The sequence below is a fragment of the Notamacropus eugenii genome, chromosome 5, assembly GCF_028372415.1.
Source record: "Notamacropus eugenii isolate mMacEug1 chromosome 5, mMacEug1.pri_v2, whole genome shotgun sequence".
Taxonomy (NCBI): domain Eukaryota; kingdom Metazoa; phylum Chordata; class Mammalia; order Diprotodontia; family Macropodidae; genus Notamacropus; species Notamacropus eugenii.
The window spans coordinates 414,730,475-414,737,198 of record NC_092876.1 but is presented as its reverse complement, the minus strand read 5'-3'; positions in this window follow the sequence as shown (position 1 = coordinate 414,737,198).

Sequence of the window (6,724 nt, the reverse complement as noted above, 5' to 3'; positions counted from 1 at the left end):
TCTTTTAGATCTGAATCTATAATCTGGTCGTGTAGATCTGTAAGCTAAAGCCTGGAGAGTCAGTAAATATTGTTTAAGCACCTACTATGTTCCAGGCACTTATATAAATTCTTTAAGGGTTCAGTATTGCCTGAAAAGGCGTCAATCCCTAAGGGGGATTTCCTGGATTTTCTGTTACCACTTATTGCCAGTCAGTCACACTTAAACACAGATAGGAAAACAAACAAACACAGCTGCAGCTTCCCCAACAGAGTTGGGGCTTATCTGGCTCAGAAGAGATTTGGGGCCAGGAGGATCCGGTTCATGGTTCTAATCCTTCATGGAAAAAGCCTCAGGTGGCAAATTCCACTATTGAGCTCTTTGGGGTTTTCTCTGCAGTGCTGTTTCAGAGACAGTTTTCTTTTCTTTCCCTTCATGGGTCACCACCTGTTACAGCTGAAATAAGGTAAACTGAGGCACAACGTTTCAAACATAGTCAATTTATTAGTTAAAGCACAGATTTACCAATAAATAGAATCTGAGCTTCCTCCACAAAAATAAGACCCTGAATGAATGGAATAGCTCCTTTTTTAAAGTTTTTTTGGGGGTACAGAACAAAGAACGTGACTTCATAGAACTTCCCCTTCTTCCTAGGGAAGCAGGACAATGGAATTACACAACAACCGGCCAATTGGGATTTTTGAAGCCCAAAACTGCTTGACATAATAGTGATCCTTTGTGAGTGAACTCTTTCTGAATTTGGAGATGCCTGTAGTTGCCAGAAACCACAGAAGCAGCTTTGATCAGCTCAAGGGCAACTGTGAACAGAAGCTGCAGACTTGAGACCTTGCTCAGGACTTGGACTTTCTAAACATCCTGCTCTTAGCTTATTGTTTCTACAGATCTCTGCCTTAACACCCCTACTCCCCACCTGAAAGCCCCTAGAAACTATTAGTATCTCACCGTTTTCTATATCCTCTTTGAGCAGCTGAGAACTCTCCCTCTCTTTCTCTCTCTCCCCCCTCCCCCCTCCCCTCCCCTTCCCCTACCCCCTCCCCTCCCCCGCCTTAAAAATTTCTTCTCAGACAATAAATGTTTTGTAATCTGTGATGAGACTGTTTCATTTGGGCCCTAGGTCTTCCTTTAACATCAGGGAACATGAATTTGACATCATGAATGGTGAAATCGATATGATTGTTTACATATGGAAATGTGTTTTATGTGACTAATATGTATAACCTATGTCAAATTGCTTGTTTTCTCAATGTGGGGAAGGGGAGGGGAAGAAGGAAGAGAGAATGTGGAACTCAGACTTTCTAAAAAATGTTAAAAATTATTTTTTACATATAATTGGGGGAAATGAAATATTAAATTAAAAAATGTGATTGGTTACAGATCTGAGGTGTGGGGGACAAAATGATTGATTGTAAATTGGGGATGAGGAGCTAACAACAACCCCATCCTTCCCTTCTGTGACTAAGAAATGTCATTGTTTGAGTTCACCTGCAAGCTTAGAAATGGACCAGACTTCTTCGGTTAACAAATCAGACATGCTTGAAGGATAGCTTGGTGATGTAGCAGACTCCTCAGTTTCTACCTGCATCCCTGAAGGATAACATTTCCTTGAGGCAAAAATAGAGCAGTAATTAGTGATTCTAAACAACTCATTACAGGCTAGCTTCAGAATGTCTGAACTAAATTCAGAGACAAAGAACCATCACTTTGGCAGTAGCCAGACAAAATAAATTGTAAATAGGATCAATTTAAAAAAAAAAGACAGAATCAATCCGATCATTTGGGATACATCCACAATTCCGAGGCATGTTATGGATGATGATCCAGCAAAGGAGGCTGAAAAGGAATGGTCAGACAGGTTGGAAGACAGCCAAGAAGGAGCAGAATACTGAAAACCCCTGGAGGAAAAAGTATCCAGAAACATGGTCAATTTCATTAAATGCTACAGAGAAGAGAAGTTAACAAGGAGAAAAGGCCAAGAGATTCATTGATTTAGGATTAATTAATGACTTTGAAAATGACAATTTAAGGTGAGAAACCAGAACACAGAGGATTTAGGAGAAGTGTGAGAGGACAGGAAGTGAAGTTAATGGAGACAGCTTTTTCAAAGGAAGGAGATAGAGGACGATAGTTTGCAGGGATGGTAGAATTAAGCTAAGAATTAGAGGCAGGCATTATACAAGGACCAGGGAAAGGGAGAAGATTAGAGGAGAAGATGATTGTGGGGACAATCTGCCAGAGAAGATGGAATCAGTAGGATCAAGAGTACATGTAAAAGGATTGACTTTGGCAAGAATGGCCATCTGTTCATCAGAAACTGGAGTAAAGCTGGCACTGCTTTGCATTCCAATTCAAAGGGATTTTGTTAATTTGTTCAAGAGGTTTTTGACTTTAATGAAGATTTTTACTAATTTTAAGGCACAGGATCTCTAAGCCCTGATTAGGTCATAGAAACTGTGGGGCTTAGCCTACATTTCCTTGCTGTTTTTCTGGGCATGATGAGAAAACTGCACCTCCCTCCCCTTGTCTGTCCTACCTTCAAGCCATACTTGAAACTAATCTTTAAAATACCTGTGGCTTCCCCAACTGGGTCTAGCCATGGTTATGTGCTAGCCAACCTTTCTCTCCAGGAACAATTTTCCATGGACAAAATTGGAAGTAGCAAAGAGTATTCAGGGAATCCTGTGATCCAGTGAGTATAGACTTCTTTTTTTTTTTCCTAGTAAATAGAGCTAGGTGATCAGTCAACACATGATTCAGTGGTGCCCTAGCACAGAACCCCTTAGCAGCTAGTTGGCTCATGCTAGATTTGGAGTAAGGAGAACCTAAATTAAAATTTGATCTCAGACATTTACTAGCTGTGTGACCCTAGACAAATCACAACCTCTGCCTCAGTTTCCTTAAACGCAAAACAGGGATTATTATAGTACCTACCTCAAAGTTGTCAGGGTCAAATGAGATGATATTTGTAAAGTATTTAACACAGTGCCTAATACATTTATTGCTGCTGTTGTTAATTGAAGTCATTTCAGTTGTATCTGACTCTCCATTACCCCATTTGGTGTTTTCTTGTCAAAGATACTGGAGTAGTTGGCCATTTCCTTCTCCAGCTCATTTTACAGATGAGGAACTAAGGCAAATGGAGTTAAGTGACTTGCCCAGGGTCATACAGTTAGGGTCAGAGGCTAGATTTGAACTCAGGTCCTTTTGACTCCAGGGCTGGTGTTCTATCTATCTAGCTGCTCACCTAATACATCATGGACACTTAGTATACATACTTGTTTCCTCCTTCCCTTCTTCTCTCATGTCTCTTCAAGTAGACAAATTCCATGCAAGCAAATAAGTGGCCATCCTCTGACCAAGAGGGATTTCATAAATTTCAGACTTGTGGAAGTGCAGGAAATATAGCCTGAATTTAAAATTGGTATCTAGAGAAGGATTTGGGGATTTAAGGATTTAGTAGGACTCAGGATTTAGGGCCCACATAACAGAGCAACGTGGAAAGTCAGTAGTCCAGGACCATCCATTTGCTCTACAGGCATGCTGGTTTATTTTATGTATGACTCAGATTTGCAGGTTCTAGAAAGTGGAATTTTTATACAGGGGTGATTTTAAATTGGAGTTTTCCTAACCACCACCTTTGTTCTGAAAGAAGTTCACCTTAGAAGAACCTCAGAAGCAAAAGGTAACAAAATTTAGCTGTTCATTTAAATAAATACCAGTTTCTCATAAGGGGAACGTTTTATTTTTATGTATTCTTGTAGGACTGAAATTTTTCCAGATAAGTGGAAATTGTATGAAGAAACTTGTATGAAGTAAAAATAAATTCTTGGTCAAATACCATTAAAAATTCAAAGAAAGAGAGAAAATCTTCAAATTGAGAAATGCAAGAGAAAAATTAGTTTCTTCCCAAATTAACACACAACTTTTTAATCCTTTTTTGTTGTTGTTCAATCATGTTTGACTCTTCATGACCCCATTTGGGGTTTTCTTGGAAAAGATACTAGAGTAGTTTGCCATTTCCTTCTCCAGCTCATTTTACAGATGAGGAAACTGAGGCAAACAGGATTAAATTACTTGCTCAGGTGTATCAGTAAGCACCCCAACATACACAGTGGGGCTTGCTATCACAGATTCCTTGATCTGCTTCTCTAAAAGGAAAGGCAACTTTTGAGGGGTTAACAATCACTTTAAACAAGCATATGTATCATACAGTTAGTTCAGAGGAAAAAGTCAGCATCCCAAACTTCAGAGAAAATACAGAGGAATCAAATCAACAGACACGGTTTCCTCTGTCTGACCATAATAGATACATACATCAAAATTCAACAGACAGGTCCAACTGTTTGACCATAGTTACCAGAGAGGGAAGCCCTAACATCTGGGTTTGGGCAGGGAGCCTTCTTAGTGGCTTCCCAGAGTCTCTCATCTGGCATACAAACCTTCCAAAAATTAAGCTCCAAAGTAAAACAGCACCTCAGAATCTTTATACACTTTTTAGAGCCAGAGAGCATCACATCTCTTGAGAACCAGTCCCTCATTAAGAAAAGGTGTGGACCTTCCTACAAATCTTCCCAGGCCCCACAATGGGTGGGAAAGATCCTCTTAATCACATTATTCAGAGCCATTATGCTTCTTGGTATAAATAAAAACAGGAAAAGATCCTATTTTGCTTCCCCTCACACCCAGCTATTAAGTATCTGAAGCTGGATTTGAACTTAGGTCTTCCTGATTCCAGGCACTTTAAACGTGGCATTCTATCCAATGTGCCACTTAGTTCCTCCTTGGAAGGTAAATAAAGCAAGCTCTAATCTCCATCCCAAGGGAAAACTTTTTCTTGCCAATTTATAACAGGATCTGAAAAAGAAAAGCAGTGGAGATGGGAGATGGGAGAAGGGAAAGGATTAATAGAATCATTACTGGAGTGGAATAAAAGGAAAGTCTCAAAACTTGGCATAACTCTCAGGAGAGAAGTATATTCTGCATGAAGGAGTTTGAAATAAGTGTCTGTACTGATGTCTTTAAAAGCACCAACTTATGATAGTTGAGAGAAAGTGATAAGTAGCTATTAACTTGATTGTAGACAATTTTGAAAGGGAGGAGTTCTCCTATTTACTTTTTATTGTTTACAAGGCTAAATAAGATGATTAATTAGCTAGATCTAGGAGATATTAAGTTAACCCCCTTCCTTTTGACTAGTTAATCAACTAGCATGTATTAAACACCTACTATGTGTCAGGTTCTGTGACCACAGTCTGTTTGGTAAAATATATATGAACTTGTGTGAAGTGGGTTTTTTTTTCCTCTCTAACTGTGAGAATATATGGTTTGGGGAGGAGGAGAATCTCAAATGTTATTTTTGTGGTGCTTCAGCTGACATTTTAAATTGAAAAATAAGTAGCCTTGAAAGGAAAATAAATATTTATTAGCTTTTTGGGAGGAATATGTATGAAAACAAAAAGCTTTTATAGATTTTTCACCTGAGAACATTGACCATTAAAATAAGAAAATTAGTTTAAAGTTTCAGATTAACATATTAAAAGGCTTCATGAATTTTCATACAATTACATACTTAAATATAGAGAAACTAAGGTAATCGGTTCCTTTCCTCTCCCTAACAGGTATAAGATTCCTGATGCCTAAGTACCTGCTGGCTTCCAATTAGACTTATTTCTAGTACATCATGAAGAGTCTCAATTCCTCCATCTTACTTCGGTGCCCCAATACCCTCTCTAGGGCCCTTCTCAGGTATGCTGGAGGCAGCTTTGTCAGCTCATAAGAACCAGCTATTAAATTTTCAGTGTGAACACTTATATCTTGCAAATCAGGAAATACTACAAACCAGAGGTTGGTTGATAGTTTTGTGGATTGTTTAGACTTCAAAAAATCCTGGAGAAGATATTAATAATGCAAATTTAACTGAAGTATGTCATATATACATTTTTTTTTGAGAGCTTGTCAAATATTTATCAAAGCACTCAGCCTGACATCCTCTAAGAGTGAGACCTTTTCCTCCTTCTGCCTCCCCCCAAGGCCTTATTACAGGGCAAGCAGAACACATTGACTTCCTATGATTAGACTTGGCTCCCATACATCTTTCTGCTACTACCTGCTTTAAGGCATGCTTCCAGGGAGCCTCAGAGGACAAAATATTGTCACCTGTCACCAGATTGAACCTCAGAAAGGACTTGTACAATCTAATCCACTGGTAGGGAACCTGTGGCCTTCTAAGTCCTTGTTTTGTGAAGTTTGGATTCAGTCAAATTCAGTCAAATTGGATTCAGTCACTTGAGGACCTAGAGGGCTACAGAACAAATTCCCTTAATAAAAGGATTTGTTCTGTAAAACTTGGACTCAGTCAAAAGGCTGCACCCAAGGACTTAGAAGGCCACAGGTGGCCTCGAGGCCACAGGTTCCCACCTCTAGATTCCATGCCTTCCTTAGTGAATTTTTTTTTGAATCTGATATGCTCATTGGTTAGCAAACTGGACTCAATGATTAGCAAAGTCCTGTCCCCATATTTACTCTATCTTAGTAATTTTAAACCCATAGTGATTACAAACCACTGATTACATTGAACCACTGATTACAAACCCTGTTGTCCATCACCAACTCACCTATCCATTTCAACCATACTCCTCTCTAGGTTCTACTCATGTCTATGTGCTTTTTCCATTGTGTCCTGTTTCATAATGAGAAAACTCCCTTTCATCTTAAAACTTTTCCTTTC